The sequence below is a fragment of the Saccopteryx bilineata genome, chromosome 12, assembly GCF_036850765.1.
Source record: "Saccopteryx bilineata isolate mSacBil1 chromosome 12, mSacBil1_pri_phased_curated, whole genome shotgun sequence".
Lineage (NCBI taxonomy): Eukaryota > Metazoa > Chordata > Mammalia > Chiroptera > Emballonuridae > Saccopteryx > Saccopteryx bilineata.
Window position 1 is genome coordinate 22,959,714 of NC_089501.1, and position 13,144 is coordinate 22,972,857.

Sequence of the window (13,144 nt, forward strand, 5' to 3'; positions counted from 1 at the left end):
TGTTTTATTATATTTTGAGTTAACACCATCATATTAGTTTTTAAAAATAAATGTTAGTGAATATTCAGTTTTATGCCCTTTAAAACACATATTTATTCATTTTTCCCACATTTCTAATAAAATGGCTCTATCTTTTTTTTTTATAAATTAGCTCTGTTATTCAATTAAAATATAGAATTAGAGAAAGCCTTTATTTACCACACATCTACAATTTTAAAATACAGCACAGCTGTAAAACTAGATTAAAAGTACACTCAATGTTTTTGTTACTTACAAAATTAAGCCTGTAAACATGGTGTGCCCAATATTGGTGTTAATTAAGAAGTTGTCACATTACGTTAGGCTAGAGTTGTCTAATGCTTTTATGGCATCTTAAGTGTGTGTTTACACTATAAATGCAATGCAGAAGCCCTTAGGTGGATTTTTCAGAGCAAAATATCTTTGCTGTTGAAAAAAACATCAGAGACTTCTGTCAGAATTAAATACCTTTTTTTTCCCACCACTGAATCATGTCACTAGTATATTGCTTTTTTTTTTTTTCTTCAATCCATGTGGCCAAAATTCCAAAGGAAAAAAATATATAATTTTTAACAATCAAGAAATTCTCCAAATAGAATATCTTACACATATAACTTAAAAGTTAACTTTATTCTTTGGCTATTTAATCTTTTCTACACCTTTATTAAGTTCTTATTTTTTTCTAATTTTTCCATTGCTTTGCAAGGGGTTGGGGAAAAGGGAGAGAGAGAAGCATCATCTTGTTTTACTTAGTTGCTCTCTCTAGCTGTGTACTCATTGATTATTTTTTGCCTATGCCCCAACCTGGGGTCAGGGCAACCTCTGGCTTGCCAGGTTGACCCTTTATCTATTGAGCCACCTGCTCAGGGCCTGAATTCTTATTAACCTTATTTGTGGAAGACAAAATAGGAATTATAAAGAGTATTGTAACTTGCCTCATGTTATATAACTGATTAAGAACAGAGCTAATATTTGAACCCATCTATTCTGATTATAAGTTAGTACTTTTTAAGAATATGAAAAAGGATTCAAAGACTAAGGAGGCAGGGGAACTCATATTTATACTCTTTATGTGTAAGATCTACAATAAGTGATTTATATCAATATGTTATTTAAATTAATATTAGCCAAAATCATTGTGAGGCAGGCATTATTTTCTCAATGCTTACATGGAGAATTTTAGAGAGGATGAGCAATTTGCCTAGAATGACACAACTGATGAGCGGTAGAGCTTGCACTCAAATGCCAGCCTGACAGACTATTCTAGACCTTTGAAAGTCCACGGTTCACAGACAAGCAGCATCAGCACCACATGGGGGATTTGGTAAATACATAGAATCTTGAATCCCAGTCTTAACCTACTGGGCATTTTAATTGAATGTATTGGGGTGACACTAGTTAATAAAATTATATAGGTTTCGGGTACAGCATTCAATAACATATCATTTGTACACTGAATTGTGCATTCACTATCTGAAGTCAAGTCTCTTTCTATTACCCTTTATTCCCATTTAAAATCCTCAGGAGATTCATAAGCATATAAATGTTTGAACAGCACTGCTATATACATTAGTCTGATATCAAAATTTAATCTATTAAAAAGCATAACAGAATACCAAGAGTCTACATTATTCATATCTGGCCATTTCTACTAGACTTTAGGCTCCTCAAGGGTAAAGTCTAAAACTGTTCCCACCTGTGGAACAAGGTCTGCTGCTAGTAGCTGGTTATTTCTTCAGTTAATTCTATACATAAAAGAAGTACTTGGCCAGCACTTGAATATATGTAAGATGTTCTTTGCATTTGTTATGTGTATTATTAGGAGATGTTAGATGGGGGTAGGTTATTTTACTTCTGCTGTACTTATGATTAAACAAAAATATAAAACTATCTTGATACATGTGATTTCCCCCAAAATTTTGCTTAGATAGCTTAACTATTTTTTTTTATTGTGTTTGCTTCTTGTGTTTTTGGTAAATTGAATTTATGGTAGAAACTGAAGAGCTATTATGATATATGGCTATGACAGCATCATATTCTTCTACTTAACCCCACAGAGAGGTGGAAATAAATTCAGGCAGACTCAAAATCTCTGTACAGAAACACAAAACTACAGAATTGGAAAAAGGATGGAGACTAACAATAGAAAGGGTGACAATGGTGCAGGTCATTTTCGTGATGGAGTCTCAAAGACTGCATGACTGAAGAGCCAGCAAAATAAGATACATAAATATTAGGACAAAGAAAACTTTGAAAGGTAACCTGAAAAAGAATCAATATTATATTAATATAATATTTATATTATATATACTAATACATTATATACATATATAGGGAAAAATTAACATCTATTAAATGCTTACCACATTCTAGAAATGATGCGAGGTAATTTCATATATTAAGGTTTTCATTTTTCTGAGAAGGTAATGGAAACTCAAAGAGGTGAACCAATTTATCTAAATCAAAATTTAACTAAAAAAAAAAACCAAACAAACAAACAAACAAAAAGGCCCTGGCCGGTTGGCTCAGTGGTAGAGTGTCGGCCTGGCGTGCAAGGGGTCCCGGGTTCAATTCCCGGCCAGGGGATACAGGAGAAGTGCCCATTTGCTTCTCCACCCCTCCCCCTCTCCTTCCTCTCTGCCTCTCTCTTCCCCTCCCGCTGCTGAGGCTCCATTGGAGCAAAGATGGCCCGGGCACTGAGGATGGCTCTGTGGCCCCTGCCTCAGATGCTAGAATGGCTCTGGATGCAACAGAGCGACGCCCCAGAGGGGCAGAGCATCGCCCCCTGGTGGTCATGCCGGGTGGATCCTGGTCGGGCGCATGCGGGAGTCTGTCTGACTGCCTCCCCATTTCCAGCTTCGGAAAGATGCAAAAAAAAAAAAAAAAAAAAAAAAAATTAACTCGTGCTATTTTCACTGTTTCCATCCTAGCTAAGGATCAGAATCATTCAATAGGCTACTAAAATTATAAGTTCCTCACCTATAAATTTCATTAGTGTATATTTATTTGTTTAGAATATGAAAATATTTATGAAGTATAAAGTAAAAAATATTGCATTATATAGTACTTCCTGGGACCTATTGTGTGCTACTATAAACATCTGTGTGTATATTTTGTGTGGACATAAATTTTTTAGTCATTTAGGTAAATAAGTAACACAACTGTTAGGTTCAAGAGTCAAATGTATGTTTAGTTTTAATATTTATTTATTGATTGATTTTTTTTAGAGAGAGAGAGAGAAGAAGAGAGAGAGAAAGAGAGAGGGAGAAATATTGATTTGTTTTATCTATTCATGCATTCATTTATTGATCCTTGTATGTGCTCTGACTGGGATCAAACCGCAACCTTGACATATTTGGACAGTGCTCTAACCAACTAAGCTACCCACTTAGGGTCATATGTTTAGTTTTATAAGAAACTGCCATACTCTTTTCCAAGTGGCAATACCACCTGACCAGGTGGTTGTGCAGTGGAAAAAGCATCGGACTCGGACGCCGAGGACCCATCGAAACCCGAGGTCGCCAGCTTGAGCACGAGCTCATCTGGTTTGAGCAAGGCTCGCTAGCTTGCGCCGGAGGTTGCTGGCTTGAGCAAGGGATCACTTTGTCTGCTGTAGACCCCCGGTCAAGGCATATCTGCCAAAGCAATCAATGAATGAAGAATTGACGCTTCTCATCTCTTTCCTGTCTGTCTATCCCTAACTGTCTCTCTTTCTGTCTCTGTCACACACACACACACACACACACACACACACACACACACACACCGAGAAAACAATCAATGAACAATTAAGGTGCCAGGTGGCATTACCATTTTACATTTTCCTTAGCAATAGGTGAGAGTTCTTATTGCTCCACATTCTCCTCAGCATTTGACATTGTCAATGTTTTGGATTGTACCCATTCCAAGTACGTGGTGGTATTTCATTATTGTTTTAATTTTTAATTTCTTAATGACATATGATGTTGAACATCTTTTCATATACGTATTTTCCATCTGTATATCATCTTTGGTGAGTTGTCTGTCAGATATTTTGCCCAGTTTTAATTGTGTTGCTTGTTTTCTTATTGTTGAGTTTTAAGAATTTTTGTATGTATTGGATACAAGTTCTGTAACAAATAGGTGTTTTGCAGATATTTTCTTTCAGTAAGTGCTTTGACTTTTTATTATCTTAATAGTGTCTTTCATAAAATAAACATTTTTAATAATTACAAAGTCCAACTTATCTTTTTTTTTATATATAGACTGTGCTTTGATGTTGTATCTAAGAAGTGATTGCCAAACTCAACGTCACCTAGATTTTTCTCCTACTTTACATTCTAAATGTTTTAGTTTTGAGTTTTACACTTAATTCTATGATCCACTCTAAATTAATTTTTGTTAAAAGTATAAAGTCTTTGTGTATATTATTTTTTTACATGTAAAGATTCCATTATTTCAGAATTATCTGTTGATAAGACTGTCCTTTCTCCACTGAATTGCCTTTGCTCTTTTGTCAGAAATCAGTTGACTCTATTTATGTGGGTATATTTCTGGGCTCTCTTCTATTCTGTTGATCTATTTGTCTAATCTTTCACTGATATCATACTGTATTGATTCCTAACATTTAAAATATGTTACTTAGCAGTTACACTGTCTTGAATTCCATAACATTTAAAATATGATATTCAATAAGTGAATAGGTAAGCTGCGGTAATATAGACAATGGAATATTATTTAGCATTAAAATGAACTATCAAACTGTGAAAGACATGGAGGAAACTTAAATGTATATTATTAAGTAAAAAAAGCTATTCTGAAAAGGTTACCTACTGTATGATTCCAATCATACAACATTTTGGAAAAGACAAAACTATGGAATCAGTAAAACGTTCTGTGGTTACCAGGAGATTAGGCTGAGAGGTAGAGATGAATTAGCAGAGCACAATGAATTTTTATGAACCTGTAATAGTGTATATGTTTGAACCTATAATAGTGTATATGTAATATTATGCATTTCTAAAAACCCATAAGATGTAGCACACAAAGAATCTCAACTATGTACTTTAGTTAATAATAATGTATTAATATTAGTTCACCAGTTGTAACAAATTTACCACACTAAAGCAAGATGTTAATAATAATTACAGTGGCTTTATAATAATTGGAATATTTGACATTTGTCAAAGCAATGATTGATGAAAATGAATGTAAATAATTACTCAGCTCTGCTATAATAAACTCTAATTAGTATAAAATAATAGGGAAAACTGTATGCAGAGAAAGAAGAATATATGGAAACTCTATATTTTCTGTTCATTTTTTCTATAAACCTAAAACTGCTCTATAAAAAAACTTATTAGTAATTCTAAAATGCTATAAGGACACTTAAATTTATGTTGACACAATAAATTAAAAACTGTAATAAAAATTTTTCAAAATAGTAGAATTAAAAATTAAAAAAAATAAAATAAAATATAACAATGCTATAAGAGGCTAGAGGGAAAAAATTTTTTCCAGTCAAAATAATCAAGGAAAATAAACCTACTTGGAAAAGATGGCATTCCAAATAGACATTGACAAATGGTTAGGATTTATATAATATGATATCCTTGTGTAGGTTAAGGACAGTTTGGCAAAAGAAAAAAATGAGTGAAAACAGAGGCAACATTCTCAATACAAGAATTAAGCAAATGGCCTGACCAGGCGGTGGCGCAGTGAATAGAGCGTCGGACTGGGATGCAGAGGACCCAGGTTCAAGACCCCAAGGTCGCCAGCTTGAGAGCGGGCTCATCTGGTTAGAGCAAAAGAAAAAAAGCTCACCAGCTTGAACCCAAGGTCGCTGGCTCCAGCAAGGGGTTACTCTGTCTGCTGAAGGCCCGCAGTCTAGGCACATATGAGAAAGCAATCAATGAACAACTAAGGTGTCGCAATGTGCAACGAAAAACTAATGATTGATGCTTCTCATCTCTCTCCGTTCCTGTCTGTCTGTCCCTGTCTATCCCTCTCTCTGACTCACTATCTGTCTCTGTAAAAAAATAAACAGCAACAAGAATTAAGCAAATGTGAAAATCAATTCACCTGTGGCTTCTCTGTACATTATAAACCAGTAATTGTTACTTTTAACCAGGGTAGCCTTCTGGGGTTTTTTTTAGTAAATTAGGAATAATTTTATATCACAACATTGTTCTTATATTAAATTATATATTATAAGCTCAAATATAGCAGAAGCATGTAATAGCCCTAGAAAAGTAATATTACTATGCCTATTGTTAGTAGGAATGCATTCAGTAGGTATAAGTGATAATGGATATTGTCATGGTAAAGTAGATTTAGAAATATTAAAAGGACAGTAGGAAAAATAAATGATAACATTTGGTGAGAACAACTTCTAGAACATTTGAATGTTAGCTAAAGACTTTGGACAATGTTCTGATTTTAAGGAAGCTATTGAAGAAGAATCTGCTTTGGTCAAATGTCATAACACTTGTAATGCATCTAGTACTTTGTCACATAATAGATGTTAATAGATGTTAAGAAAGGCAGAATGTTAAGGAAGCCTTACACAAAAATATTCCAATGAGGTGAGGATTTTCAACAAATACTGAGCTGTTTTGAGGAACTTAAGATAAAGTCAAAGCCATTGGATCTGTCAACTAGGAGAATGTAGGTGACTTTTGAGAAGACTGTTTTAGAGCAATAGACAAAAGCATGGCTTCCTAAGGAGAATGTAGTACAAAACTGAAAAAAGCAGTCAAAACAACTCTTTCCCTATGTTTAGTTTTGCAAGGAAGGAGAGACGAGAATAATTCAAAATGTAGTAAAATTAAGAGAACTTCATTTTAGGATGGGAGAAGACTAGCACATGTATATAAGTGTGGGATTTTTCAATGACATTACGAAAGTAACACAAGAAATAGAGGGTATGCAATTAAAGCACATTGTGTGTATAGACATCAGAAAGGCATAGAAAAAATAATTTTAAAGGAAAAAAAGAATGAAGAAATGAGGAGGGAGTGATTGAAGAAACAAATTTTTAAGTAGAGAGGGTATCAATTGGAATACCTCATTTATCTAACATATTTTTATGAATCTGAGTAACAAACACTGTGCTAGAGAGGTATCAAGACATACAATTCCTCAGTGGTGCAATAAACTCTGTGATAAAGGTTAGTATGAAATGCCATGGGAGATAGGGTGGAATCCACCAATAAGGCAATATTTCAACTGTTTTTAAGTTAATAAATAAGGTGGAGCAGTTAGGAAAAAGTATTTTATAGATAAGAGATATTTGCAAGTATTAATAAGTTGTAAAGAAAGAAATTCATATCAGGTAATTCTTTGTAAAACTTCTTGCATGCTGACTTCCACAATAATGAACAAGAATTAATTCTCTTCTAAGCCAATGTGTACAGGCAGTAGAGATCATCTCCATGGCTGACCTTTGCCTCATTCCAATTCCAAGTATTCTTTCAGCCTCAAACTGAAGATGGCTATTTTATGGGTCTGAGAGTAATTATAACCAATAACTAGATAACCAAAAACCAATTCTGCCTTTGCTTGTACATATTAATCATAACACCATTTTCCTACACACATTTCAGAACTTTTTGTGTCTTTACTTATCCCTCTATTGGTACCAAATATTTTAAATCATTTTTTCATTATTTTTATTACTATTTTTTTTCATTATTTTTATTACTATTTTTTTTTATTTTCTACACTTTTTTTTTAGTCTAAGTCATTCTTAGGTTTTTCCTAAATTAATACAACAACGGTCTTAACTTCTATCTATATTTCCTTTTATTTCAAAATTATCTGTACCTCATAGCCAGAACCATCTTAGTGAACATTATATAGCCTAGGCTATCTTCCAGACCCAGTTCCTCAGGGAACCCTGGATACTTAAGATGGGGCCTTTGGTCACAAAGTCTGGTGCCTTCATAACCTAGTCACTATTTACTTTTTTTTTTTTTTTTTTTTTTTTTTTTTTCATTTTTCTGAAGCTGGAAACAGGGAGAGACAGTCAGACAGACTCCCGCATGCGCCCGACCGGGATCCACCCGGCACGCCCACCAGGGGCGACGCTCTGCCCACCAGGGGGCGATGCTCTGCCCATCCTGGGCGTCGCCATGTTGCGACCAGAGCCACTCTAGCGCCTGGGGCAGAGGCCACAGAGCCATCCCCAGCGCCCGGGCCCTCTTTGCTCCAATGGAGCCTTGGCTGCGGGAGGGGAAGAGAGAGACAGAGAGGAAAGCGCGGCGGAGGGGTGGAGAAGCAAATGGGCGCTTCTCCTGTGAGCCCTGGCCGGGAATCGAACCTAGGTCCTCCGCACGCTAGGCCGACGCTCTACCGCTGAGCCAACCGGCCAGGGCACTATTTACTTTTTGTACTTAGCTTATGCCTGCTATAGTAAATCTTAGCAAGACTCTGGAGTAAGCAGCCCTGGCTGGTTGGCTCAGCGGTAGAGCGTCGGCCTAGCGTGCGGAGGACCTAGGTTCGATTCCCGGCCAGGGCACACAGGAGAAGCGCCCATTTGCTTCTCCACCCCTCCGCCGCGCTTTCCTCTCTGTCTCTCTCTTCCCCTCCCGCAGCCAAGGCTCCATTGGAGCAAAGATGGCCCGGGCGCTGGGGATGGCTCTGTGGCCTCTGCCCCAGGCGCTAGAGTGGCTCTGGTCGCAACATGGCGACGCCCAGGATAGGCAGAGCATCGCCCCCTGGTGGGCGTGCCGGGTGGATCCCGGTCGGGCGCATGCGGGAGTCTGTCTGACTGTCTCTCCTCGTTTCCAGCTTCAGAAAAATACTATATATATATATATATATATATATATATATATATATATATATATATATATATATATATATATATATATATATATGAGAGTTCTGCTTACTCCAGAGTCTTTTTTTTTTTTTTTCATTTTTCTGAAACTGGAAACAGGGAGAGACAGTCAGACAGACTCCCGCATGCGCCCGACCGGGATCCACCTGGCACGCCCACCAGGGACGATGCTCTGCCCACCAGGGGGCGATGCTCTGCCCCTCCGGGGAGCATCGCTCTGCCGAGACCAGAGCCACTCCAGAGCCTGAGGCAGAGGCCAAGTAGCCATCCCCAGCGCCAGGGCCATCTTTGCTCCAATGGAGCCTTGGCTGAGGGAGGGGAAGAGAAAGACAGAGAGGAAGGAGGGGGGGTGGAGAAGCAAATGGGCGCTTCTCCTATGTGCCCTGGCCCGGAATCAAACCCGGGTTCCCCGCACGCCAGGCCAACGCTCTACCGCTGAGCCAACCGGCCAGGGCCTATTTTTAATGAAAATTAAAAAGAGATATGAACATTTCTCATAAAACTAAACACACATCTACCTAAAGACCCAACAATTTCAGTATTAGGTGTTTATCTAAGGAAAGAAACATGTATACAGGAATATTCATAGCATTTTTTATTCACAGTAAACCCAAACTCAAAATTCCATGTATCAATAGACAAAAGAATAAACAAACTACAGAATATTTATACATTAAAATACTATTCATCAATAAAGAAAACTAATGACAGAAAAAATGAATAAATTTTGAAAACAGTACACTAAGTGAAAGAAAAGGCAAAACTAAGAAATATCAGAATTTTGGTTACCTTTGAGGCAGCATGTTTTGTATTGTACAATAGAGGTTTGCTTCATAAATGTATTTGCAGTTGTCAGACTCATTGGATGGTACATGTAAGATTTGTATACTTATTGTAAATAAATTTGACTTTCAAAGAATAACAAAACAAATAATGAACTTACTTGCTGATATACATGATGAAGTATTCAGAGGTGAAGTGTACTGATGTCTGCAACTTACCCTGAAATGAATAAATGATACACATTTATTTATAGGAAGAGAGATATATCACAGATAGATATGGGATATACTAGTTACAATAAAATGTTAAGTGGAGAAGTCAGACAGTTGTATTTGAATATTCACTGTACAATTCTTTCAATTTTGTGCATTTGAAATGTTTTATAGTAAAATGATGGCAGGAAAAGGGAACCTGGCTTCCCATTACTTCTTCATATACACACTCTGCTCTAGTCAGTATGGTTGACTTTTATTTGATCATCTTCATTTTTTTCTCACCTCTATGCCTTTTATCTATGAACATCCTCTTTACCTTTTTTATCCTCATAACCAACTTTATCCAAGTCATAGGCTGACCTCTTACAGAAAAGTTTAGATAACTAATGTCATCTAAGGTGATATCTCCCTCTTAAAACAAAGCATAATTAAATTGATGCTTTTTACTTCTACAAGATTGTACCAAGGAGCATTCTAGCAATAAAGTATAAGCCATGCTCTAGTCTAGAGTCAAAGTATTTAGGTTTTTTGTTTTTTGTTTGTTTGTTTGTTTGTTTTTGTATTTTTCTGAAGCTGGAAACGGGGAGAGACAGTCAGATTCCCGCTTGCGCCCGACCGGGATCCACCCGGCACGCCCACCAGGGGGCAATGCTCTGCCGCAACCAGAGCCACTCTAGCGCCTGGGCAGAGGCCAAGGAGCCATCCCCAGCGCCCGGGCCATCTATGCTCCAATGGAGCCTCGGCTGCGGGAGGGGAAGAGAGAGACAGAGAGGAAGGAGGGTGGGTGGAGAAGCAAATGGGCGCTTCTCCTATGTGCCCTGGCCAGGAATCGAACCTAGGTCCCCCGTACGCCAGGCCGACGCTCTACCGTGGAGCCAACCGGCCAGGGCCAAGTATTTAGTTTTAACCCCAGCTCCACAATTTACTTACCATAGCATCTTTTTTTAAAATAATTTTGTGTGTGTGTGTGACAGAGACAAAGAGAAAGACAGAGAGGGACAGAGACAGATAAGCAGGAAGGGAGAGAGATGAGAAGCATCAATTCTTCATTGTGGCTCTTTAGTCTCTTTAGTTGTTCATTGATTGCTTTCTCATATGTGCCTTGACTGGGGGATACAGCAGAGCCAGTGACCCCTTGCTCAAGCCAGCGACCTTGGGCTTCAAGCCAGCGACCTTGGGCTCAAGCCAGTGACCATGGGGTCATGTCTATGATCCCATGCTCAAGCCAGCAACTCTGTGCTCAAGCTGGTGAGCCTGCACTCAAGCCAATGACCTTGGGGTTTCAAACTTTGGGTCTTCCGTGGCCCAGTCCAATGCTCTTTCAACTGCACCACCACCTGGTCAGGCATACCATAGCATCTTAAACCTGAGATTTCTCATTTATAAATCTAGAAAAATTTATCCTTTAATTGATATTGTGAAAATAGATATAGTCATCTTACTATCTTCTGCTTGACACATAGAACCAAATAAATGTTAATAATTATTATCTTTTTGGTAATTTTTCTAGTATCTTACACTGCAACTTAAGTCCTATAAGATCTGCAACAGTAAAGGTTGATGCAGGCATACTATTTTACTGCATTCCTTTGCAAAAACGTATCATATTGCCAAACACGTATTAGCCACGAAGAAAATATTTCTTTAATGACTGAATGAAGAAATAATAGACTTTAGTGTGTTTTACTAGTGGGGTATGCAATCTCTGTCTGACCCTCTTATCCAAAAATATAACTTTAACCAATCTCTTCTTGACAGCATATAACAAAATGACTTATGAATGAAAGATTGTGTTTGTTAATCTAATACATGCTCTTCACTGTTGTTTTAGAGGCAAATCTATGTTTCAATCACTTTTAAAATCATAAAAATAAATAGTTGGTATGTATTGCTATTTTGTGACTGTTTTCTTACATACTAGGATCCAATTAGCCATTGATCTTTCAGAATGGGGAATTCCAGAGTTCCAGAGATGCTGAACTTTGAAGGCCTATAATATGGAACAGAATCAAACAAACATGAGTTTTATGTCTTTGATATTTCTTTATAGAAATATTAAAACATTGCTGGAAGTTGTAATTTTATGAACATCAAAAGCTAGAGGAAATCAAACATTTTACAGGATCGTGGTAAGACTAAGCCCCACTCATCAGCGCCATGGTGACGACAATGCAGTCATATTTCTGGTATCCATAAAAACTTATGCTCAACTAAGTGAAAAAAATTAGCAAATTACATGACAAGCTGGAGGGACCCACCTTTCCACAAATCTAAAGGAGCCTTGTAGAAACTATAAACTAGTTAAAGCCTTTTGGGATGTCTATCAGAATTGTGAGTCTTATCTCAAAAACTTATACACATTTTTCAGAATCCCAGAACTATGAAGTGGTTAAATATCAAAATGAGAATTTAAAGCATATGCACAGATGGCTTTAAAATGTCAAAATATCTATTCTGTACTTTCCACTAACTGGAATGTTTAGAGGGGATTTTACATCTATAACTTACACAGCAAGTCTGGCTGGAACACAGTTCTAAAGGCAGTCCAAAGTCTTTGTTCTGCTTTGAGGCAAAGGCTGAATGCTTTACTCTAGCCTGGCTTCTTGGAAAGAAGATTTCCAGTCATGGAAAGGCTCATGAGAAAGTGATGTATACATGAACACATTGCTTGAAACGGTCAAGATGAAGAGGCCACAAAGGTCTGTGGGCAAGTCAAAGGTTGCATTTGGTGGGGAAGGGATACCTACTCCTGCCCACAAACTAACTGGACACATTATTTAGCAAGCAGCAGAACGGCTGGTCTGTGTCAAACTTAGGTCTTTAAGGGCTAATACTTCAAGGTTCACCAACACAAGAGCTATCGCACTGGGGGTGCCAAAATTTGGGGTCTTTTAATTAATTAAAAGACCTCTATTAAAAACCACCTCCTGCCTTGAGTCTTGGTTTTCACAGATAATTACTAGGTATATGCTCGCGTGAAGACAATCAGGGTTCATTGCATGTGAAGCTGGAGGCACATTGTGTAGCAATGTAACACCAACGATAGCTTTAATTCATAAATACAATATTTCATTTAAGAGTTAAACCCCCTAGTCCATTTCTCCATCACCTCAATAACACCGAATTACCTAACTCATTGACAAGTCTGTCCATTAAATAATGCCAACTATTTTTCCTCAGTCCCATTTGTTGCCCTCAGAATAATCTCCTTCGAGTCGCTCTTACACTTTCTTCTCTCAACTTTTCCAGACTGGGATTGCACTTTCTAGCAGTCTGGCTTTTCAAAAGTCTCTCTCATCCTCTAAGT